The 26677-nt window shown below is 42.2% G+C and overlaps 1 protein-coding gene across 10 annotated transcripts in view; it reads right to left on the bottom strand.

Annotated features, from left to right (window-relative positions):
- The window catches only part of LOC121393056, a 1743327-nt gene that overhangs the window by 375561 nt on the left and 1341089 nt on the right, over nt 1-26677 (bottom strand). For 4 of the 10 annotated variants that reach the window (XM_041585386.1, XM_041585391.1, XM_041585389.1 and 1 more), the window contains 4 exons: nt 15812-16206; nt 11608-11803; nt 10697-10826; nt 10121-10254 (listed from right to left, as the gene is read on the bottom strand). The gene's annotated coding sequence lies outside the window, so the exon portion shown is untranslated. Of the gene's footprint in view, nt 1-8613; nt 9286-10120; nt 10255-10696; nt 10827-11607; nt 11804-15811; nt 16207-20038; nt 20537-23652; nt 23858-26677 lie in introns of those variants that run through there. The other 6 variants (XM_041585388.1, XM_041585383.1, XM_041585385.1 and 3 more) reach the window with 4 other exon arrangements.

Raw genomic sequence — 26677 nt, 5'->3', positions numbered from 1 at the left:
TGTGTTCACGAAGTTCAGCAGGAACAGGTCCCTAAGGCTCAGTGAGTGTGGTGTAGGAGAGAGATTCGACCATATAATAGCTAGTGGTCAGCATAGTGGTATTCCCTGGTACTTTGAAGTTGCACAATTCTTAGGCAGGAACAGTCTCCCTGAGAGTTTGCTCATAGTGTCTGTACAGAATGAGATTCCGTGTTTGAATAAGAGTGACTAGTGGTCAGCATAGGTAATTCCCTGTATCTGAGTAAGTGGTCATCAATTTCAGCAGAACGAGCCCTAAGTTTTCCTCATAGTCTGTACAGAGAGATTCCCATACTAAATGTTGGCTATAGTCATAGGGTATTTCCTCGTACTTATTGTCGACTGTAGTCAGCAGGAACAGTCGTGTGCTTAAGTTTTGTGCCGTCTATATGTCTGTATCATGATGAAGATACCGTTTAGTTATAAATTGTTATGTGCTAGCATCAAGTATTTTGCCAGTACTAAGCAGCAATTAGGTAGGAATCAGTCCCCTATCGGGTTTGCCAATAGTCCTGGTCATGAGAGATTCCATAAAACTATGACAGCAAGGTTATTCCCAGTATGAAGGTCACAATTCAGCAGGAACAGTCCCCTAAGTTTGCTCAAAGTCTGTACAGAATAGATCTCAGTAAGAACTATTGGTCGATTCATTAGGATCCCTGTAACTAAGCACAATTCATTTGCAGGACACCCCCAGAAGTTTGCTCATAGTCCTGTACGAGAGAGATCCGCATAAACACTATGGCAGCAATTAAGGTTATCCCCTGTCTAAGCACAATTCGTCAGTGAACAGTCCCCCTAGTTTGGGCTGCATAGTTTGTACAGAGAGATCCCCATAAAACTATGGCAAGCATAGGTATTCCCCTGTACTAGCACAAATTCAGGAGGAAACGTCCCCTAAAGTTTGCTCATAAGTTCCTTGTACAAGAGAGATAAACGTAAAACTATGGCAGCATCAAATTCCCGTGCTTAAGCACAATTAAGTAGGAACAGTCCTAAGTTGCTTCATTGTCTGTACAGGAGGAGATTCCAGTGATAAACTATGGCAGCATAGGTATTTCCCTGTATCTTATGTCGACAATTCAGCAAGGAAAGTCCTAAGTGTCCCTCAGTAGTCTGTTACAGAGATGATCCCATAAAACTATGGCAGCAATCAATATTCCGCAGTACTAAGGCACAATTAAGTAGGAAAGAGTCCCCTGAACGTTTTGCTCATAGTCTTGTAAAAGAGAATCCGCAATAAAAACTATGGCAGCGATAGGTATTCCTCTGTACTTAAGCACAGTTATTCTACAAGGGTACGAGGTGCCCCGTGATTTTGCTCATTGACTGTCTGGTACTGTGAATGATCCGATTAATAGTTGATACTTATGTGGGCGTGCTATATAGGTATTTTTTTGTTGTGTTTGTGTGTGTTCCCTTGGTAGCTGATTGTCACGAGATTGCAGTTTGTCAGGTACTATGTTCTCTTAGTTTGCGTGTTGCATAGTTCTGTACTATGAGAGTGTATGCCAGTAAGATGACGATGTGTGTTCATGCATTAGGTATTGTGTTTGTCCCTCTATTTATCTAGAGCATAATGCAGTCTGGTTTTCAGGGAAGAAGTCCCTAATGTTGGTTGCTCATTTAGGTTCTGTTAGCATGAGATCCCGATAAGCTGATTGGCGAGCGTGTAGTAGGATTTAGTTTTCCCCTGTACTGGTAGTCATAATTCAGGCCAGGAATCGTCCTCCGTTAAGTGTTTGTCGATTAGTTCTGTAATGAAGGTGAGCCGCGATATTACTGGTCATGCGACTGGTATCCCTGTTGCGCAAAGTGCACATTCAGCAGGACAGTTCCCCTAAGTTTGCCATAGTCTGTTACATGAAGAGATCCCAGAAAACTATGGCAGCATAGGTAATTCCTGTACTAAGCACAATTCAGAGTCAGGAACAGTCCCCTAGTTTGCTCATAGTCTGTATAGAGAGATGCCAATAAAAACCTATGGGCAGCATAGGTTCCTGTACTAAGCACAAATCAGCAGGATAGCAGTCCCTAAAGTTTTGCTCAATAGTCTGTACTAGAGATCCGATAAAGACTATGGCAGATAGGTATTCCCTGTACTAAGCACAATTCAGCAGGAACAGTCCCTAAGTTTCTCATAGTCTGTACAAGAGAGAGCCCATAACCTATGGCAGCAATAGGTATCCCTGTACGTATGAGTCACAATTCGGGCAGGGAATCAGTCCCTCTAAGTTGTTGCTTCTGAGTCTTGTACAGAGAGATTCCATATGAAAAACTAGTTGTGGCATTGAGGCTATTATTTGGTATTTTGCTGGTTGGTGTTGGTCCTATATTTAGGCACAGGATTGTTCAGGTCAGGAACTAGTCCCTCAAGTTTTTGCTCAGTGAGGTCTGTTAGCAGAGTATGATCTCCGGATAGAACTATGTGCAGTCTTTAGGTTATTGTTTGTTGTTTTTTGGTGGGTTTTTGGTTGGTGTTCGCGTTGGTAGCTTAAGCATCTAAGGTCTGAGTCTAGGTGGATATCAGTGTCGGGCTCCTAGAGTTTGGCTCTATTAGTCTGTAACAGAGATGATTGGCTAGTAAATGATCTAGTTGGTGCAGCATCAAAAATTTCCGTCAGTACTGATGAGGCTACATATTTAGTTAGGAAGCAGTCCTTAGCTCGGTTTTGGCCGTCATTGTATGTGCTGTACAGAGGAGATCTGCGCAATCGAGAATGTTTTATGGCAGGTGCAATCGAAATATTTCCCAGTATTTAAGCACTTAATTAAGGCAGGAACAGTCCCTCGTGTTGCTCATAGTCTGTACAAGAGGGATCCACATAAAACTATGGGCAGCGTATAGGTGATTTCCTGCTGTGTACTAAGCACAGATTCAGCAAGCAAAAGTCCCTAAAGTTTGTCGTCATAAGTCTGTAGCTTGAGAATCCAATAAATATGGCAAGCATCTAAGGTATTCCAGTATAGCAGAGATTAAGTAGGAAGAATCAGTTTCCCCTACTGTGTTTGCTCATAGTCTGTACAGAGAGATTTCTCGCATATGAAACTTATGCAGGCGATCGATGATATTCCGTAGTTACTTAAGCACATAGAGCAGTGAAACAGTCCCCCGTATCGGGTTTGCTCGATAGTCTTGTTCAGAGAGATCCCATAAAGAGCCTTGATGGGCAAGCATAGGGTATTTTGTCCTCGTCTGTATAATTCTATCAATCAGTCAGGAACAGGTCCCGTTCTTATTTGGTTTTGGCTCATTGATCTGTGTGGTTACAGATCCCATAAACGTGATGGCAGCATAGGTATTTTGTTTTTGTCGCCCAGTGACTAGAGCGAGCAGATTAAGGTAGGTGTAACGGAGTCCCCTATGTTTGCTCATGAGTTCTGTAGCAGAGAGATCGCGCATAAAGACTATGATGCAGCATAGGTTTTCGCAGTATCTAGCCAATTCGGAGCAGAAGACAGTGCGCCTATAGTTTTTGCTCATAGTCTGTTACAAGATAGATCTCATAAAACAAAAATATGGCAGCTAAGGTATTCCCCTGTACTAAGCACATAATTCAGCAAGGAACAGCCCCCAAGTTTGCTCATAAGTCTGTACAGAGAGATCCCATAAACCTATGGCAGCATAGGTATCCTGTACTAAGCACAATTCGGGCAGGAACCAGTCCCCTAGTTTGCTCATAGTTTGTACAGAGAGATCCATAAAACTATGGCAGCATAGGTATTCCTGTACTAAGCACAATTCAGGAGGAACAGTCCCCTAAGTTTGCTCATAGTCTGTACAGAGAGATCCGTAAAAACTATGGCAGCATCAATTATTCCAGTGCTAAGCACAATTAAGTAGGAACAGTCCCTAAGTTTGCTCATAGTCTGTAGAGAGATCCCATAAACTATGGCAGCATAGGTATTCCCCTGTACTAAGCACAATTCAGCAGGAACAGCCCCTAAGTTTCCTCATAGTCTGTACAGAGAGATCCCATAAAACGATGGCAGCATAGGTTTACTGTTAAAGCACAATTCAGCAAGGAAGCAGTCCCCCTAAGTTTGCTCAATACTCTGTACAGAGATCCGATAAAACTATGGCAGCATAGGTATTCCCTGTACTATGCACAATTCAGCAGGAACAGTCCTAAGTTTCTCATAGTCTGTACAGAGAGATCCCATAAAACGACTGGCAGCATAGGTATTCCCAGTACTAAGCACAATTCAAGCAGGAACAGCCCCCTAAGTTTGCTCATAGTCTGTACGAGAGATCCATAAAACTATGGCAGCAATAGGTATTCCCCTGTACTGAGCACAATTCAGCAGGAACAGTCCCTAGTTTGCTCATATCTGTACAGAGGAGCCCATAAATACTATGGCAGCATAGGTATTCCCTGTCAAGCACATTCAGCAGGGACACAGTCCCCTTACGTTTTGCAGTCATAGTCTGTACAGAGAGATCCCAGAAAACTATGGCACCATAGGTTATTTCCCTGTACTTAAGCACAATTCAGGCAGGAACAGTCCCCTGAAATTTGCTCCAACTAGTCCCTGTACAGAGATCCCATAAAACTATGGCAGCATAGGTATTCCCTGTACTAAGCCAATTCAGCAGGAACAGTCCCTAAGTTCCTCATAGTCTGTACAGAGAGATCCCATTAAACTATGGCATGCATAGGGTATTCCCCTATACCAAAGCACAATTCAGCAGGAACAGGCCCTAAGTTTTGCTCATAGTCTTGTACGGAGAGATCCCATAAAACTATGGCAAGCATAGTATTCCCCTGTACTGAAGCACAATTCAAGCAGGAACAGTCCTAAGTTTGCTCATAGTCTGTACAGAGAGATCCCATAAACTATGGCAGCATAGGTATTCCCTGTACTAAAGCACAATTCAGCAGAACAGTCCCCTAAGTTTGCTCATAGTCTGTACAGAGAGATCCCATAAAACTATGGCAGCATAGTATTCCCTGTACTAAGCACAATTCAGCAGGAACAGTCCCCTAAGTTTGCTCATAGTCTGTACAGAGAGATCCCATAAAACTATGGCAGCATAGGTATTCCCTGTACTAAGCACAATTCAGCAGGAACAGTCCCTAAGTTTGCTCATAGTCTGTACAGAGAGATCCCATAAAACTATGGCAGCATAGGTATTCCCTGTACTAAGCACAAATTAAGCAGGAACAGTCCCTAAGTTTGCTCATAGTCTGTACAGAGAGATCCCATAAAAACTAATGGCAGCATAGGTATTCCCTATACTAAGCACAATTCAGCAGGAACAGTCCCTAAGTTTGCTCATAGTCTGTACAGAGAGATCCCATAAAACTATGGCAGCATAGGTATTCCCTGTACTAAGCACAATTCAGCAGGAACAGTCCCCTAAGTTTGCTCATAGTCTGTACAGAGAGATCCCATAAAACTATGGCAGCATAGGTATTCCCTGTACTAAGCACAATTCAGCAGGAACAGTCCCTAAGTTTCCTCATAGTCTGTACAGAGAGATCCCATAAAACTATGGCAGCATCAATATTCCCAGTACTTAGCACAATTAAGTAGGAACAGTCCCCTACGTTTGCTCATAGTCTGTACAGAGAGATCCCATAAAACTATGGCAGCACAAATATTCCCAGTACTAAGCACAATTAAGCAGGAACAGTCCCCTACGTTTGCTCATAGTCTGTACAAAGAGATCCCATAAAACTATGGCAGCATAGGTATTCCTCTGTACTAAGCACAATTCAGCAGGAACAGTCCCCTAAGTTTGCTCATACTCTGTACAGAGATCCCATAAAACTATGGCAGCATAGGTATTCCCTGTACTAAGCACAATTCAGCAGGAACAGTCCCTAAGTTTGCTCATAGTCTGTACAGAGAGATCCCATAAAACGATGGCAGCATAGGCATTCCCTCTAACTAGCACAATTCAGCAGGAACAGCCCCTAATTTGCTCATAGTCTGTACAAAGAGATCCCAGAAAACTATGGCAGCATAGGTATTCCCTGTACTAAGCACAATTCAGCAGGAACAGTCCCTAAGTTTTCTCATAGTCTGTACAGAGAGATCCCATAAAACTATGGCAGCATCAATATTCCCAGTACTAAGCACAATTCAGCAGGAACAGTCCCCTACGTTTGCTCATAGTCTGTACAGAGAGATCCCATAAAACTATGGCAGCATCAATATTCCCAGTACTAAGCACAATTCAGCAGGAACAGTCCCCTACATTTGCTCATAGTCTGTACAGAGAGATCCCATAAAACTATGGCAGCATCAATATTCCCAGTAATAAGCACAATTAAGCAGGAACAGTCCCCTACGTTTGCTCATAGTCTGTACAAAGAGATACCATAAAACTATGGCAGCATAGGTATTCCTCTGTACTAAGCACAATTCAGCAGGAACAGTCCCCTAAGTTTGCTCATACTCTGTACAGAGATCCCATAAAACTATGGCAGCATAGGTATTCCCTTTACTAAGCACAATTCAGCAGGAACAGACCCTAAGTTTGCTCATAGTCTGTACAGCGAGATCCCATAAAACTATGGCAGCATAGGTATTCCCTGTACTAAGCACAATTCAGCAGGAACAGTCCCTAAGTTTGCTCATAGTCTGTACAGAGAGATCCCATAAAACTATGGCAGCATAGGTATTCCCCTATACTAGGCACAATTCAGCAGGAACAGTCCCTAAGTTTCCTCATAGTCTGTACAGAGAGATCCCATAAAACTATGGCAGCATAGGTATTCCCTGTACTAAGCACAATTCAGCAGGAACAGCCCCTAAGTTTCCTCATACTCTGTACAGAGATCCCATAAAACTATGGCAGCATAGGTATTCCCTGTACTAAGCACAATTCAGCAGGAACAGTCCCTAAGTTTGCTCATAGTCTGTACAGAGAGATCCCATAAAACGATGGCAGCATAGGTATTCCCCTATACTAAGCACAATTCAGCAGGAACAGCCCCTAAGTTTGCTCATAGTCTGCACAGAGAGATCCCATAAAACTATGGCAGCATAGGTATTCCCCTATACTGAGCACAATTCAGCAGGAACAGTCCCCTAAGTTTACTCATAGTCTGTACAGAGAGATCCCATAAAACGATGGCAGCATCAATATTCCCAGTACTAAGCACAATTCAGCAGGAACAGTCCCTAAGTTTGCTCATAGTCTGTACAGAGAGAGCCCATAAACTGTGGCAGCATAGGTATTCCCTGTACTAAGCACAATTCAGCAGGAACAGTCCCCTAAGTTTGCTCATAGTCTGTACAGAGAGATCCCATAAAACTATGGCAGCATAGGTATTCCCTGTACTAAGCACAATTCAGCAGGAACAGTCCCCTAAGTTTCCTCATAGTCTGTACAGAGAGATCCCATAAAACTATGGCAGCATCAATATTCCCAGTACTGAGCACAATTCAGCAGGAACAGTCCCCTACGTTTGCTCAGTCTGTACAGAGAGATCCCATAAAACGATGGCAGCATCAATATTCCCAGTACTAAGCACAATTCAGCAGGAAACAGTCCCCTACGTTTGCTCATAGTCTGTACAGAGAGATCCCATAAAACTATGGCAGCATCAATATTCCCAGTACTAAGCACAATTAAGTAGGAACAGTCCCCTACGTTTGCTCATAGTCTGTACAGAGAGATCCCATAAAACTATGGCAGCATCAATATTCCCAGTACTAAGCACAATTAAGCAGGAACATTCCCCTACGTTTGCTCATAGTCTGTACAGAGAGATCCCATAAAACTATGGCAGCATAGGTATTCCTCTGTACTAAGCACAATTCAGCAGGAACAGTCCCTAAGTTTGCTCATACTCTGTACAGAGATCCCATAAAACTATGGCAGCATAGGGGATTCCCTTTACTAAGCACAATTCAGCAGGAACAGTCCCTAAGTTTGCTCATAGTCTGTACAGAGAGATCCCATAAAACGATGGCAGTAAAGCTATTCCCCTATACTAAGCACAATTCAGGCAGGAACAGTCCCCTAAGTTTGCTCATAGTCTGTACAGAGAGATCCCATAAAACTATGGCAGCATAGGTATTCCCTGTACTAAGCACAATTCAGCAGGAACAGCCCCTGGAGTTAAGGGACCCCTTAGGGGTTAGTGGCTTGATATAGTGATTGCAGTGTCAGACTTGCATAATGCTCCCTTGTAATCACATATTTCCTACTATAGAGTGACAGCCCCTATATGCTTTTTCTTTTAACCCTTTCCAAGCCAGCCATAGACCTGGTGAATAGTAGATTGTACAATCTATGGCACAGAAAGTTGTTCAGAAGCAGCTCAGAGGGGTCCAACTCTGACATCACAATCCAGTTCCCCCTCCCACATTGTTTGGAGAGAAAATATTCCCACAAGGCACAAGCCGTGAATGAGCAACTTCAGGAGGGACCTGGGGGCAACAGCTGGGGGGCGGCTCTGGTCCTTGGAGACAATGTTTTACCAGCTGGGGGTGTAAGTTATTTACAAAGCAAGAAATCTCCCACCGGGGAGGTATAATCAGTTAAAGCACCTCGCTATAAAGTCATTGGGAAACTACAGGTTAATCCCATTATTTACAATAGGGAGAGAAAACACTGCCCCTGCTGGGAGCCTCATATACAAGTATGTAAAGTTTATTGTAGAAAGAATAATATTCCCTAGACAGAGGTACAAAATCTTCATTATAAAACATCCATGTACAAACATGAGCGTCACAAATCTCACACGGAGATTAGACGGTTAAAAGATTCAGGGGGGTCTCATACACCCCAAAGAAATCTCCGATACTTCCAGTATCCAGAAGTATTAATAGCTGCCTGAATATACTGTATATACACACTGAGTCCAACCCTAATGAGGAGGATTTGGGTTCACAGGATAAAGGGGAAGTATAAATAATAGCTTAATAAATGCTAACAAAGCCCCCCCCCTTTATTTAGCGGCACCCTCTGCATATTGAGGCACAACGTGGTGTGTACAGTAAACCCCATGCATTTAATATTACACATATTACAGTCTGCCCCATGGGATCCACTTCTTTAAAGGGCCAGTGCTGCTTTACATTAACCAGAAGTATGTTATAGAAAGTCCTCTTCTTAGCAACCTTTTAATTTGTCTTCTGCTTCTTATCAGAGTCCCAACGGGGGTCACCGACCCCAGCAGCTTTGTGAGGCTAAATGGTCATTGTCCCTATTCACCTTCCAGCCACTCATTAAAACCGATGGGCGGTTGTTAAGGGTAAGCAATACCCTAGCAACCAGATAGCTGCTGCAACGTCAAACTGTAGTCACTGCACAAAAATAATCAAAAAACCCCTAAATTAAAATATAGGAAGACCAATTGCAATTTGCATCAGAGTAGTACTCTTTACATCATGTAAAACTGATAAGGGGGCTATTCTAAGCATGTTTGTAATGTACATTCATTAGTTTTTTATTCCAAGATATTAAGGGATACATGTGCTGTTAATATGAAAGAATTTGTTACAACAGCGCCACCTGCTGGTCATTTTCCCACCAGTCTGACCAGCAAGTAGTCAAGGAAGTTGTCAGGAGAAAGAAAGAGGCTGATGTTCTTCTGCTTATAATTTTATTCCTAAGCCTTTCTCACATCTTTCCTAAGCAGAAGAACATCAGCCTCTTTCTTTCTCCTGACAACTTCCTTGACTACTTGCTGGTCAGACTGGTGGGAAAATGACCAGCAGGTGGCGCTGTTGGAACAAAATTCATTCATATTAACAGTACGTCTCCCTTAATATCCTGGAATAAAAACAAAATAAATAATGAATGTAAATTTCAAACGTGCTTAGAATAGCCCCCTCATCCGTTTTACAATCACTTATTTTAAAGGTTTACTTATCCTTTAAACACATTTTTAATCTAAAATCTCAAGCTCTCTTCTGCCCCCTGCTGAAGGCTGGGTTACTGCATAGTTGGGATGAAAAAATATTCTGCCTTCCACAGAAATGCATAGACGTCATTAGCAAATAGAAATAGCGGCATTCAAGAGTAGCGGCGGGAGTCATAATACATACGTTAAATATATTATATATCTACATACAGTAAAAAAAACTGGCATCAACAGGAAGGATAAAAATAAAAAGTTAAAAAAAAAAAAATGCTGACCTTTTCCAGTAGGCGGGGTCTAGGAAAGAGAAGCCGGAGTCGGTGCTGGATGCAGAGTTCAGTGTCGGTGTCAGTATGGGAGTGATTGCTGCAGGACGAGGAATGCTCTGGGGAGGTGCTCGATGCTCCACAGTCTGCGGGATACACAGACAAACACTAAATCATTTGCAACTTAACACAATTAGAAGTCCTGTTGGCTGATAGTGGGGGACTGGCTCTTAAGGTCCCATAGACGCAAAGATTTTTCTTGCCGAACAACCGATTTGGTGAAGTCCCACCAATCCTTCGAAATTATCGTGAAATTAGTGGGATTCGAACGATCGTACATCTTGCGATTTTTCGTCCGATATCTGTCAGAAAATTGATCGGCCAGATTAAAAAATCTTGATGGGTCCCAGTACAATGTATCTATGTCTGCAGGGCCAAGCAGGCAGCTCCCCTCAGTTTTCGCCCGAAACGGTCTTTTTAGTTGATGGACACGTCGTACATTTAAACAATCGTTTCGAAATATTAGTGGTCTCACGATAACGATTGGATCTGTTAAAAATCTTTACATCTATGGGCAGCTTTACTTACATAGACTTGAGATACCGCTCTTCAGCTCCGCCACCTGCTTGCTTTGATGCCTTCGCGAGGCAAAGGGTCGGATCTTTTTGGGACGTATCCTCATTGCTTTCAGGTTGGGCCCTCCTCGGGCATCGACCACCTGTGAATACAGTGAGAATCAGGGGCTGCTCCATAATATTATGTTCTGGGCACACAATAAGCTATACCCTCATACTGTACTGTCTAAGGGAATCAATATGGCACCTCCTCCTCCCATATGTATAAATACAAATATACAGAGAAGGAATGTTCTGGGCACACAATAAGCTATACCCTCATACTGTACTGTCTAAGGGAATCAATATGGCACCTCCCTCCTTCCATATGTATAAATACAAATATACAGAGAAGGAATGTTCTTTCCTGTATAAACTCTTTGGACTCTTCAAAAACTTGCAGAATTTATCACAAGCACCAGCGCCACCTAGAGGCTGTTTCCGTCCTGATGTTAAGTCTACAGGTCAGATGATATAGTTGTTTTGGATGTTATTGCCTAATCCAAAGGCTCTCCCCAAGGCAGCCAATGGGGGTACAGCTGTCAGGGGCCCTGTGGAAAAGGGGGAAAAGAGGGCCCGGTAAACTTAGTAGTATGGGGCCCTATGATTACCAATTCTTATCCTGCCAGTCCTTTAATAAATATAGTTCAGTAGTCAGCCCCATCACAGATTCCTAAACTATTGGGACCTGACAGGGGGCAGGACTTCCCAATAGTCTGACCCTGGCTCAGCCAATCAACTGCCAGACAATGACTCAATACAACGACTGACAGCAAAGAATAAAACATTTTCAGAAGTTGCAAAGCCTCCTATTCCCCAAATTTGGCTCAATTCAAACAGTTTCAGGCTTTAAAATGCACTTTTCAAACAACATAAAAAAGTTACTTGAGCTCTTGAACTGCGAGTTGATCAGTAACTTTAGCCATGACAGAAACAGCGGGGGAACGAGGCTTCCAACTGCCCATTGAGTTTGGCGTCACCGCGATCCATAGCAAATCTGACTCAGACTACTTGATCCTTGGCAACTGGGTCAGGAGCATCATCAAGGTTATACATTGGCAGGGAGCAATTTTCTTTCATTCTGCAAAAAAAAACAAAAAACTTTTGGTTAACTTCCCCTTTAAACGTCATATAGCTTATCTCCCTTGCAGAAGGTACGAGACACCGACCAATGATGCAGATGATTGGATTCCAGATATGAGGAGTACCGGGATCATTAAAACAAACCCCCCCTTCGAAAACTGCCGTTTCCATGGAAGAGCAACACAACTACTTATCGGAAGGAAAGTGCCGCTTATCTGGGCTGATATCAAGTGTTTGCGTTTGAGGGGGGAGGACAAACACTGCAATTAACACTTATTCCCCCCATACAGGGCTGATGGTTTGGGCTTTATACAGAGACTTTATTTACTTCAGTGTCCGACCCTTGAAGGTTGGAAACTTTACCCAGACAGAAACCCCTGGGCTACTAAATATTTGGGGGTCTCCTCCCAGGAGGGGAGAATAATTATTATGGCTTATTATATAAGTCTTATTATACAAGAGAAAAAAAAACTACCCCCTGATAAACAAACCCCTGATCCACCTCAACTCTGCCCACCCTGCTGAAACTTTTAACAGCCAATCCCACTTTTACTTCTCTTGGCCCCCGCCTTTAGTATCCTGTAAACTCCCCTTGATGGTGGTCCTGCCCACGAGCCCACCAATCTGGTCAGGGAATTTGGAATTTTTCACCTATAACAGCTTCGGGGTATTGTGGAAGCCTGATGAAGGACTCTAGAAAGTGTAGATGGCAGCTGGAATAATTAAGATCCCTGGCAAGTGCCATATGTTAACCGACTAATCAGGACTGTGAGGGCCCTGGACCTAAGTATATGGTTACGGGTGAGGGAATGGAATGAAGTGTCCCCTCCTTTCTTACTTTATTAAATCAATTACAAGGTCCAGGCTAGGACCCTCCGGCTGAATTCGGTTAAGTCAAATAAATGGAGATATAATAAGTATTTCCTTATGCGCTGACATTCGGTCTGTGCAACTGTCAGCTGCTCTCAGTGTCACCTGGAAATCAGAGCACGTCACAAAGAGCGGTGAGACTACAGATAAGTGACAGATAGCGGGAGCAGCGAGACTTGATGAAACGGCGCTGAGTTGGCAGCAGCATGGGGTGATCATTACGTTTACGCTAATTAATGGCGTCCCTCGAGACGAATCTACGAATGTCGAAGAACTTGCAGAGTTTCTCAGGAATGTTAAAGGGGTGGTTCACTTTTGAGTTAACTTTTAGTATGTTATAGAATGGCCAGTTCTAAGAAACATTTTAATTGGTCTTCATTTTTTATATTTTTCTAATTATTTGTCTTTTTCTTCTGACTCTTTCAAATTGGGGTCACTGACCCCATCTAAAAAACAAATGCTCTGTAAAGCTACACATTTATTGTTATTGCTACTCTTTTAGTCTCCTATTCATATTCTAGTCTCTTTTTTGGTTGCTAGGGTAATTTGGCCCCTAGCAACAAGATGGCTGAAATTGCAAACTAGAGAGCTGTTGAATAAAAAGCTAAATAACTCAAAAAACACAAATAATAACAAAATGACAACTAAGGGATTTAGCAGCTCTACAGTTTGCAATTTCAGCAATCTGGTTGCTAGGGTCCACATTACCCTATCAACCATGCATTGAGTTGCATTAACTTTTAGTATGATGTAGAGAGTGACATTCTTAGTTTTCATTTTTTATTATGTGTTTTTTAGGTTATTTAGCTTTTTATTCAGCAACTCTTCAGTTTGCAATTTCAGCAATCTGGTTTCTATGGTCCGAATTCCCCTAGCAACCATGCACTGATTTGATAAGAGACTGAAATATGAATAGGAGAGCCCTGAATAGAAAGACAAAAAATAAAAAGTAGCAATAACAATACATTTGTAGCCTTACTGTGCATTTGTTTTTAGACAGGGTCAGTGACCCCCCCCCCATTTGAAAGAAAAAGGCAAACAACTAAAAAACTATAAGAGATAAATAATGAGGATCAATTGAAACGTTTCTTAGTATTGACCACTTATATTAGCCTTAAAGTTAACTTACAGGGCAACCACCCATTTAAGATTAAAATCAGGACTTATGAAGGAAGTTGGAGCACAGAAAGGACTTTGCTCTTCTGGCCTGTGCCCTGTATAAACAGACCCTCCCTGTAAGCAGATGTCCATCATGTGGGGGGATTATATATTCACTGGAAATCGAATGATCCCCAATAGAAGGAAATTAAGAAATAACAAATGTTTTTGTGATTAAACTATAGGCAAAAAGTATGTTCAGCTCCAGCCCTATTCATTGCACTCACACCCCTTTATCAGTATCAGTTTTTCTTGCTTTTAAAGGAGAAGGAAAGGTTAAAACTAAGTAAGCTTTATCAGAAAGGTCTATATAAATACACCATTAATCCCTCAAAGTAATGCTGCTCTGAGTCCTCTGTCAAAAAAAACACCACATTTCTTTCCTTCTATTGTGTACTCATGGGCTTCTGTATCAGACTTCCTGTTTTCAGCTTAAACCTCCAGGGCTAGGGCTTGAGCATGCTCAGTTTGCTCCTCCCTTCCTCCTCCCCTTCCTGCTGTAATCTGAGCCCAGAGGTATGAGTGAGCAGGGAGAGACTCAGGCAGGAAGTGATGTCACAGCAAGCTAATATGGCAGCTGCTGGAATAAATATCGTAATGTAGCTTGCACTATTGCAGCTAATCTATTGGCAATAAACTGCGTAGCTTTCTTTCTCCTTTAAAAAGGCACAAGTGATTTTGTGACTCCTGTATCTGTTATTGTAAGTCGGAATTCTCAGCAGGGGGCCCTAAAGACGACATTAATCATCAAAATGAGGGATTGGAATAAAGCTAATTACACCACTATGAGCATTTATCCTATTACCCTGGCAGGGGGCAACACCAAAGCACTAATCAGCACAAAATGAGCTTTTTCTTTTTTTTTTTATAAAAAAAACAAAACCCTATTTTTTCATAAATAGGGAATAAGTGAATCTTGAGATTGATGCTCATCTGTGGAGTTAACCCTTAAGTGGGAGGCGATCAGTTACACGGAGGGAGGGACAAGGGTTTAATCAATGGCAATCTCAGATATTTATTGGACAAAAAGTGACAATAATTGCTGGTTCCGGTGCACTTTTGCACCCATTGCTATAACAAGTGATCAGAAATAAGTTCCACTGAATTAGATATAGGAATGGGACCGGTTATCCAGAATGCTCGGGACCTGGGGGTTTCCTGATAACGGACCTTTCTGTAGTTTGGATCTTCATACCTTAAGAACATTAAATTAAGACAATTGGCCTCCAATAAGGATTAATTATCTTAGTTGGGATCAAGTACAACCTATTGTTTTATTATTACACAGAAAAAGGAAATCCAATAAAACCACAACATTTAAATGCTTTTTTTCTACTAGAAAATCATATAGACATTAAATAAACCCAATAGGCTGGTTTTGCTTCCAATAAGGATTAATTATATCTTAGTTGGGATCAAGTACAAGCGACTGTTTAATTATTACACAGAAAAAGGAAATCCAATAAAACCATAAAAAAAAATTAAATGCGTTTTTTTCCCGTCTAGTGAAATCAGAAATTCTAGTTTGAATATTTCGGCTTGGTCGAAGGTTTTATGGACAGAAACAAGAGAACAAAATGGTTAAAAATGCACCAAAAACCAACAAAATTGCACTATTATCCCCAAAATAATATACAAAAGGTATTGCGCAGCGAATACGCTATTCAAAATGGCGATAAAATATCTTTCTATGCAAAAAAACCCAAAAACAGACGATGCGATAAGTAAAAAAAAAAGAAAAACAAATAGTGTAAGTGCGCATACGTGTACAACCGGCAGAATTGCGTGTTATGTGCGCGTGCAGGTGTGTAAATAAATAAGTGTGTATTAATTATTAATTCATTATGAGTAACAAGTGGGTGTAGCTGTATAAAACTGGACAGCTTCAGGACAAAAATGAAAATAATTCAAAAAGTGCTGAAAATATAAATGAAAAGATCACTGTGTACAGCAAAGAGTTAATTCAAAGGGCAATTACCTATAACGCAGTTCCAAGAGGTCCCGCTCCAAACTGAGAACGAAGAGTGTTGGGATGTTTTATACCAATGTCACTCGTTCTTCTCTGGCTGAGACCCCGAAAAAGAATCTTCTCCTGCACACGAAAATCCCTTCTGTGTCCTCGAATATCTTCTCTTGTCCCCAATATTCCCATCTGAAACTTTACAGCCACCTCCCCCTCACCTGCTCCACGTGCAGCTCCTGCTCCTCGGTGATGGGCGGGGCTTACTGATATCAACCAATCAGCGCCAAAGTGAGGCTTGGAACACAATGTGGGAATTCCAGCGTTGCTAGGCAGCAGTGTATAGAACAGTTGCCCTGGAATCTTCAGCTGGCCGGTAGTCCAGAGAGGAGGAGGAACAGATAGGGAAGGCTCTGGGGAAAGGCAGAGAGAGACAGGGAATGAGAGGGATGTTTTCTTATGGTATATTAGTTTATAGTCTGGCCACTTTTTATTTTATAGGGACTTTCACCCCCTGTTGGACAGTGAGAATGTAAAGGATTTATTATACATTTCTTTTATTTATTAATGTCCTGCCAAAGACTGAGCATTCTGGGAGTTGTAGTTCTGGAGTTGTAGTTCATTAACAACTTAAAGTGCAATGTCCTTGTGACCCTCCCCTCAAGCTTCCCTCAATGCCTGCACCACTGTAGTACTAACTCCAACCCTACTCACATCTTCTCTCATTCCCAGAGACTATTATCCACTGTTACAATAGGCACCATCTCTCCCTACTATACCTGCTATCCCACAGTCACACTCCCTTCCCAGAGACTATTATACCACTGTTACTATAGGCACCATCTCTCTCTACTTTACCTGCTATCCCACAGTCACACTCCCTTCCCAGAGACTATTATACCACTGTTACTATAGGCACCATCTCTCCCTACTATACCTGCTATCCCACAGTCACACACCCCTTCCCAGAGACTATTATACACTGTTACTATAGGCACCATCTCTCCCTACTATACCTGCTATCCCACAGTCACACTCCCTTCCCAGAGACTATTATCCACTGTTACTATAGGCACCATCTCTCCCTACTATACCTGCTATCCCACAGTCACACTCCCTTCCCAGAGACTATTATACCACTGTTACTATAGGCACCATCTCTCCCTACTATACCTGCTATCCCACAGTCACACCCCCCTTCCCAGAGACTATTATACACTATTACTATAGGCACCATCTCTCCCTACTATACCTGCTATCCCACAGTCTCACTCCCTTCCCAGAGACTATTATCCACTGTTACTATAGGCACCATCTCTCCCTACTATACCTGCTATCCCACAGTCACACTCCCTTCCCAGAGACTATTATCCACTGTTACTATAGACACCATCTCTCCCTACTATACCTGCTATCTCACAGTCACACTCTCTTCCCAGAGACTATTATCCGCTGTTACTATAGGCACCATCTCTCCCTACTATACCTGCTATCCCACAGTCACACTCCTTTCCCAGAGACTATTATGCACTGTTACTATAGGCACCATCTCTCCCTACTATACCTGCTATCCCACAGTCACACTCCCTTCCCAGAGACTATTATCCACTGTTACTATAGACACCATCTCTCCTTACTATACTTACTATCCCACAGTCACACTCCCTTCCCAGAGACTATTATCCACTGTTACTATAGGCACCATCTCTCCCTACTATACCTGCTATCCCACAGTCACACTCCCTTTCCCAGAGACTATTATGCACTGTTACTATAGGCACCATCTCTCCCTACTATACCTGCTATCCCACAGTCACACTCGCTTCCCAGAGACTATTATCCACTGTTACTATAGACACCATCTCTCCTTACTATACTTACTATCCCACAGTCACACTCCCTTCCCAGAGACTATTATCCACTGTTACTATAGACACCATCTCTCCCTACTATACCTGCTATCCCACAGTCACACTCCCTTCCCAGAGACTATTATCCCACTGTTACTATAGACACCATCTCTCCCTACTATACCTGCTATCCCACAGTCACACTCCCTTCCCAGAGACTATTATCCCACTGTTACTATAGGCACCAATTTGGAGTAACATGGGGGCCGTAGGTAGATGCTCACATGAGCAAAGTGGCCTGTTATCCTTGGAGAATGAGAGACCCCAGAACACTGTGACAGACCTACATCTCACCGACCCACAACTCACTGACCCAGCACACAACGATCTTTCACTCCACTCATGGGGGAAATATTCTCTAAAAAGTTTTTAAAAAGGGTCTGTTTCAACCTTTCTTAAAACTGTCCTTTTTTCATAAAGTCGCCCTCCCTTCTGTAATTTCTAGACTTGTAAGGGTTTTTAGTTTATCAACATTCACTGGAAAACAGAACTTTCCTCATTTTTCCTTCTAAAAGTTAAAAACTCACGGCTTTTTAATTCTTCCTTAGCTTGATGTCCATGTATTCACAACCTGAAACAAACTGAATCCTCTCTCTCCCTCCCTTTCACTCTAAAGCTGGCCATAGACGCGCAGATCCTATCATACGAATCAAGGATTCATACGATTTTCGGATCGTGTGTGGAGAGTGCCGACATCTTTCGTCCGGCGGAGATCGATCGTTTGGTCGATCGGACAGGTTTGATTTTGACCCGACCGATCCTGCCGGAGCCCATTGCGCATCGTAATCGGATCGTTCGCACATACGACCGAACGTTCAGATTACCCCCGATATAGTCATACTCGTTAATGGCACATCGGGGAAAGATCCGCTCGTTCGTCGATGTCGCCAAACGAGCGGATCTTTGCGTCTATGGCCACCTTAACTCACTCTCTTGTATTTTCAATTTCTCTAGGCCAACAAATGGAAGAGATGAGAGCCAGTGAGTGTGTATATATATTTATAAGAATGAAATAGTGAGCGAGTGCCTCTGTGAGTGACGTGTGTGTATATTATTTTATGCTGCTCTCTTTAGGTAAGAGAAAATATTTCTATTTACAGAGTGGAGTTTCTTAGGGTGTATCATAGCTGTGCCGTTTATCTAGTGTCAAAAAGCTCACCCAACGCTCAAACGAAACAAACAAGAAACGCTGTGAATTCCCTCTAGTGAAGGATTTCAAATGTACATTCCCCTTGTGTTTATATCGGATGAGGCGGATGATTTCTACATAACACTGAATAATCGAATCAACTCTGAATAAAACAAAGTGTTGTGCTAAATATTTTTGGTTTCAATTGTTTCTTTTTAAAAACAAATGAAATGTTTCAAACAGGCAACGATGTAAAACTATTTGTAAAACTACCAGTGCCCATAAAACCCAAAAGTAAATGCACATTAGCTAAACACATAGAATTCAAGAATATTTATCTGTTTTAAACCCCTGCGACCGGTAAAGGCCATCAAGCCTGAATTCCTTGGGTCGCAATTTAATTAGTTACAAAAGAATTCGTAGCGTGCGGTTAAAATCCCCCGAAATCAGTAGTATAAACACGGTTGCATCCAAAGCAATCCTGCTACATATATTACTAATAATACTAAATATAGTATAACATTGTATTATTACTTTTCTGTTATTATTAATGTCATTGCTATAGAATAAGGGGTCAGGGTTGTTCAGCCAGAGGCCAGACAGTCAGGGGATGCTGGGAGTCAGTGGGTGATGGGAGTAGTTATAGAGAGGTGTCTAGTCTATTCCTCCATTAGTAATAACACACAGCGCTGACTCTAATATAAACTTAGGCCTTCACCTTAAGGTGGGGGGGGGAGATCTGTCAGTGAAAGTGGTGCTTAGAATTGAGTCTGCGACTGTAGACTAAATAGGCAGATAAGTCCCTTTGCTCTGTTGGGTGTGATGATTAGGAATAGGCTCTGAAAAGGAAAAGGCAAATAAAGAGCAATATTCTGACCCCTCAATCCTTGTTGCTGCAGCCCTCATTGGCCTCTCAACTCCTACCTTTTCTCACAACTGAAATTTCGTTATTTGCTGCAAGGACAAAAAATATTTTTAATATTGTGATGTAATGGAGAAAATGATATGCTTGTTCATTGGAATGTCTAAAAAAAATCAGTGAATAGTTTGACAAGAGGGAGCAAGATGACTTGGGTGCTGGGTAACTGGCACCAGCCTCTATTCCTTGGGTGTATGGGATATAAATCTGCAGCTTATTCTCTCTTCCCCTCCTGGCCCCTGTTTCCCTTCACACAGAAGAGAGTGTCGAATAAAAGGGCAACTTACAGTGGTTAAACAGACTCCAGGCTCTAGGAACGTCCCCTTATCTCTTTGTTAAAAGTGTATTCAAGAGCGGGGGAGCAGCATTTGCTGGTGGGTGCAGCTGGGTTCCCCGACTTGCAGTTTTCAGTGAAGATGATCCACTGTTTCAGGCCGTGTGTGTCCTGGGTAGGGAGTTGTGGGCAGAGGGAAGTGGCCAATGCTGTGAGTAGATTTAGGCACAAGGATCAGCCTTCCTTTCCACAGTGCCTGTTGCATCTAGAGGTTGCCACCTCGCCACTAAAAACGAGGGATGATCCCAATGTTATTAATAGGGAAAAAATTTATAGGCCGCTATTTTTTTCCAGAAAAGGTAGCAACCCTAGTTGTATCCCGATCTCTCGTTCCACACAAGAGAGAGGAGACATTCCCAGATCCCACGGAAACTTTTCCTTGATCTTCTCTAAAAAAAAAGTCTCCCCCTCCTGCTGACGTTGCCGCTGTCAATCAGTCTGAGTGCGACTCTGTTCCCGCAGCTTCATCCCCCAGAATGTAACTGTTTTAGCCCAATTGCTTTCATCCTGGTGCTGCACATTGTGCAATTTATCAATTAAATTAGAAACAATAGGAGTCGGGCAGAACACCCAGTAGACCTGAGCATAATAGCCCCACCCCCCCAGCAAACCAGTTCAGAACACCTGCTTCTGTGACATAATTAAAGGCTGACGAAGCATACGCCATTAAAAATTAACTTTTAATTGATTTATATTTTAAAAACAGTATATGGCGCAACAACCGTGAATAATTTCACAAACCACAACCAAAAAACCAAACCCACTGCGTTTAAATGCGCAGTGCTGGACTGCGTCCATAAAAACCATATAACTAAAAGGTGCAATAGGTGGACCCTAGGAGAGGCTCTGTTAGTATGAGAGTATAGTCTCGATAGTAGAAAAGCCTTTTTAAAGTCAGCCAGTTACAAGCCACGGTGGGCTGCCCCCCTCCCTTCCATTCCCATTTGGTGCAATCTGCCTGTCTACGTTGGGAGCAATAGGAGCTACTCTCACCATCATCCACCTATGCCGTCTAGCCCTACGCGTTTCTCCGTGTGAACAGCTTCCTCAGGGGCAGAAGTGAATTCCGGTCGTGGCTTTCCTGTTTAAATATCGTCTTACCGGCATAGCTACAGGTGGCAGTTCCGCTTCTCCGACGTCATTCGCGGAAATGCCATTGTGTTCGGTCCAGCGTGGGCCGCATCAAAGTGCGCATGTGTAACCTGCGCTGAACCTTCGCTTAAACTGCCGAAGGGCATGCGCACATCTAATCAGTGTGGCAAAATTCTTTTAAATGGATACATTGTGCCAGCCCGATCCAAATACAGCAATTTTGTTAGTAAATACGGGAAGTATAATAATCCCAAAAATAGAAATTTTCATTCCATTAGGATACTGAGAGTAATATTCTCTAAAGGCATATTTTTATAGAAACGGTGAAACGGTAAAACCTTCATTGAGGCCATTGGGGGATTTGCTGTTCATAGCATAGATCCATTTGGCTTCCGCTCGCAACTATTTTTTATTTACATCCCCTATACTAGAGGTTTGTTTTAATTGTTCCAATGCAATAAACTTCATTGCCTTAATATTGCCATTGTGAAATTCATTGTTATGCACCGCTACTGAGGTATTTCGTTTATGTTTAACATCCCCCACATGTTCATGGATTCTTCTACGGAATTCCAGCAGGGTTTTTCCCACATACGTCTCAATACATTGTGCAATTTGCAGGCCCGGATTTGTGGAAACATCACTTAGGCTCGGGCCTAGGGCGACAGGATTTTCGGGGGGCGGCATGCTGCCCAATCACACCCACATTGGTTCAAAAACACTGGGGATGCGCTGGAGATACAATTATGTTTTAAATTTCCCATGCGCCAATCCCCATTGCTCTGGTCCAGATGATGAAAATTTGCACGAATAAAGGGGAGGGGACAGGGGCGACGAATGGCAGTGGGTCTAGGGGCACCCGCTATGTAAATCCGGCCCTGGCAATTTGCCCATCTCTTCACTGACCAGTAGTGATATTTCATCCACTTATTTCCCTGTCATTTGAATAACATTCCCAGTGGGCACTGAGCTAGGACAATGATGTCCCAGGCAATAGGAATTATTGTTTATCTATAATAGGAATTATTTATTATCTCTCTCTTTTTTTTTTAGGTGTGTTTGTGGGGCAAGGGGGGCAAGTTAATCTGTGCATAAAAATTCATTGGTCGACTTTCCAATTTTTTACCTTTTTATTCAGCAGACGGTGAAGGATATTTTTATATTTTTTCTTTTATTTTTTTTCTATATTAATGTGTAATTTACCAAAAAGTTATTTTATTAAAAGAAAATATTGAAACATTCACGTGCCTGTATTCCTGCAAATGCATAGCTACAATGAACCCACATTTACTACTCTGGTGTTACTCATTTCCAAACCATTTGTGGGTATTTTGTATAAAAACAATAGGTCAAGCTGGACAGCAATATTACAGGACTTCATATGGACATCGACAGAATAAAAAGGCTGCTGAGTTTACTTTCTGTGACAATAATGCCAATCTCTGTCTATGTATAACATAGAAACATGCATAGAAATGATTTCTTTTTGGGAAACAATTCAATTTTTATATTGTATCTTAGTTACTTTTAAAACGTAATGGGAAATATATGTAGATGTTTGTAAATGTGACTTTATATTACCACTGAAGCTTTAGGATCATTTCTATCTTTCACTAAATATACAAGAAATCTAAAGGTTAACAAAAATGTTATATGACATAAACTACTTACATGTCACAGTCATGAAAAAAAAAATTGCTGTAATTATTTCTAAATACAATTCTTTGGAGCAGTTACCTCTATAAAGCTGAATTCGTTAGCAAACGGTGAGCCCTCAATGGTTAAATGATCAGCTATTTAGAGACTTTTACAGGACACCTCTTAAGTTATAAGTCAAACTGCTATGAGGAAAACTTTCGGTTGGTGGGATATTATCTAATATAGGAAGCACATACTGATTATATTGCTTGATTTAATGTAGATTCCATGTTGTCCACAATGGGGTTACCTCCTGCCAGCAACATGAAATCTACAGTGGGTCACATTTGAGTGAAGGGAAAAAAGGCCTGACAATACTTTTGTATTTTAATCCCTTGTGTTAAAGGGAATCTATATGATGATGTACATACAATATAGCAAAGGACATTAGTTTAATATGAAATATTTGTGATCTTTTAATCCAATTAAAATGTTTTGTGTCCATTTCATAAAGAGGGTAAATGAGTGGCACTTCCTTGTCAGACACCGTGCGGTTCATTAGGAGAATGCTAGATTATTTCAAAACTGCAAACCATAAATAAATGAAGAACAACTGCAAACTGTGCTACTGTATTAATGCTACAATTTAATTTAAAGGCCAATATTGTTTCAGCCCTTTAAGTTGGCCTTAGCACCAAGTGATTTCCATTTTGGTTGATGCTTCAGTTGCTCATACACTCTAGGGGTACAGACTTCTGTTCATTGGGGTGCAGTCATTCTGGTGCCGTACACACAAACACACACCAACAGCACATTCCCAGTCTCCCTCCTTCCTACCGGACCACGGCCAAGCGTAGAACTTGGAGATTTTGCTCCTTCAGGTGCTTCAGCATCTCCAGGTCCCTATGAGATTCCTGCTCCACTTTGCGATAGAACTGCTCCAGTCTCTTAGAGACATTTCTCCTGGAGCTGCTGTTACGGGTGCTGTTCCTGGATATGGGATTCCGCCTTCCGCTCCTGCGCTTTTCTTCTGCAGCAGCTTCTGAAACCACAACACACAAATTAGTGATTCCACTTGTTGCATTTTAAAGGGAACGTTAACTTTATATTATGTATCTTATTCACTGGTTCATTCAGTAGCTATAACTGAAGCTGACATTTATGAAGCCTTGGACAGGGTGTAAAGTGGAAAAAATGAGTGAAAATAGCCTTATTTTTTGCACTGCAGTTTTAGCCCATAGTTGCAGCTCTTTGCACTTCTACAATGAAGCACAAAGGTTTCAGCTCAAGGTGGGTGGGGTGTAGGTTGCACTAGACAACGGTTATTGCAAGCAGATACCCAAGACATCAGCTGTTTAGACAGACTCACCGTGATTGGCTGCTTACTAAATGAGCTGCAAGCAGCCACTCACCGATGATAATTTGCCATGCTGGCCTGTGTCTGACAAATGCACCCAGTGCCTGGTGTCAGTGAGATAACGCAAGTAGCTAGTATCATAAGCTGACACTCATTCTTGCACCTGGCACCATGCGATAATTAACAGATAATTAACAGTCAGAAGTTGATTTACTCTCTAGACATTAACCAAAAATTTAAAATGGCCATACACAGACCTGTTCAGTCTTTCAATCTGATCTGAGGCCAGTCCGGGGGCCCCGGTATATAGGGTGGATGACTGCAAACATATCGGTGCCAGGTTCTCAACCTTCCAAGTCTGATTTACTCTGAAAAAACTCTGTATTAGCAATATAGGTCCAATTTGGTACAATGCAATAATCTGTCCAATCAGATAAGTCTGAATGTGTGGTGAGCTTGGTGACAGACCAAAGCAACTAGGAAGCCACTACATTCCTCCCCAATCCCCATTGCCAAGTCACCACCTGTCGATTCTCCTCCTGCTCAATACTTTTGCCTGTCATTTCTTGGTCCAACTCCTCTCTGTGCTGTCGATTCTAAGTCAGAACAGAACTGATCCTCTTTCCTCCAGTTCTGTCTCTGCACTGCTTCCTGCTTACTTCCTGAACTGTTTCCTGTATTACTTCCTGCTCTGGGCTTCCTGCTCTACGCCCTGCACTTGTTTCCTGTATTACTTCCTGCACTATGCCGCTGCAACTGTTCCTGTATTCAATTCCGGCACTAACTACCTGCACTGTTTCCGTATTACTACCTGCACTGTTCCTGTATTACTCCCTGCTCTAAGTCCTTGCATTGTTTCCTGTATTACTTCCTGCTCTACTTCAAAGTACTGGTTTGACTACTTCTGCACTGCTTCTGCTCCACTCTTCAGCCGCTGCCTGCAGAATTCTGCTCTCTGTGCCACACCCCTAATTTAACTGTTCATTTTACAAAATTTGGCAGGTTATCAAAGTTTGAACATATTTTGTTTTTTTCCCCATTATTATAGTTTTTGCTAATAAAGGTGAATTGCCCTTTAAGCTTGTGAGTCTAACATTTCCAAGGGACCTGTTACAATTACTTATTTCCTTATGTAGCAATTGTTACAAAAGTATCTTATCTTCTGCTTGCAGCTGTTCCTGGGCTCTCTACCAAAGCCAATTAAGTTAGAAAACTTTGTTTCATTTTCTGGCTGTTCAGTGCAGAGAAAAACAAGACTTTCCAGTACAATGAGGGACTATGCGGGTTTGAAAAGAGGGATGTCCTCTAAAAAGGACAGTTAGGAAGGTATGATCCTGGTAGCTTAGTAGCGCAGTTGTTCCACCTAGCGGGAACTGACGAGTGGCCCACTGGAACACAGTAATAAACACACACACTATTTGTTAAGAAGAAATTGTTTATGTAAAATAAATGGCAACTAATAGAGACAGCACTAACCGGTGGCAATAGGGCCTCACTAACTAACTTGCTTGCGTGGTCCTGTCAGACTAAATAACTGGATAAGGTTCTTTAAAGTAACGGATGGCTCCTACAGTTCTCAACTAATAGAATGTGTAGAAATCTGCGAGCGCTCCTTTAGTACCCTGTCAACTTTAAATCTCAGTCCTCACTCCAAATCCCTCTTTAGATTGCTTTACAGTTTGTCTTGATGGAGTCCCAGCACAGTCAGACATACAGTGAGACTACAGCCCCTTTGGATGCTCAGATAGGAATCTCACTGCTGGTTGTTCCTCCAGTCTGGATTCCTTTCACACTCTCTGTTCTCTCCAGGCACAGTATGAGGCTTCCCTGTCCCAGCCTGATCCAAATGTCTGATTTTGGTGGAGCCTCTTCAGCTTCTCTGCCACCGGCCGCTCTCTGGTCTCTCTCTGTGTTCAGCGTGGTGCTTCTCTCTGGCCAGCTTTTTCTCACTGCTAACTTCCTTTTTCCTGCCAGCCACTCACCTAGCTGCTGTGGTCATTCCTGTAGCATGAGATCCTGTAACAGCTGGTTGCTAGTAAGCTCACAGCACAGACAGGCTCCTTTACAGGGATAAGTGCAAGATTTGACACGACTTCCCTACACACATTTTCACTCTTGTACAAAGCAGACTGGGGCTTCCTGCAGTCACTTACTGATATTATCTACTTCTGTTTCTTCCAATAATAAGGGACAGACGGCCAGACGTTTTCATTCTCATCTCTTTATTGTGGATGTTCCAGAGATTTCTCATGTATCATGTTGCTGTAGTCCTAATGACTTTACGCCATAATGGCTCTGTACTGCTCACTAATGGCTTATGTTTGCCTGCTTCAGCATTGCCTCTCTGTTAGCGTGGGTTGCCATTGGGCATTGGGGCTCTGTGCGCTGACTCAATAGGCCACACATACAAGCATGCTTCAGTGTACTTAATAGGCTGTGTATTACTAGCAACATCTAATTTAAGAAATAAATGACATATAAACCTCACTCCATCAAAGGGGACAC

The sequence above is a fragment of the Xenopus laevis genome, chromosome 3L (genome assembly GCF_017654675.1).
Source record: "Xenopus laevis strain J_2021 chromosome 3L, Xenopus_laevis_v10.1, whole genome shotgun sequence".
Lineage (NCBI taxonomy): Eukaryota > Metazoa > Chordata > Amphibia > Anura > Pipidae > Xenopus > Xenopus laevis.
Note: the sequence above shows the minus strand (reverse complement) of the source record. Positions and strands in the feature narration are given on the sequence as shown.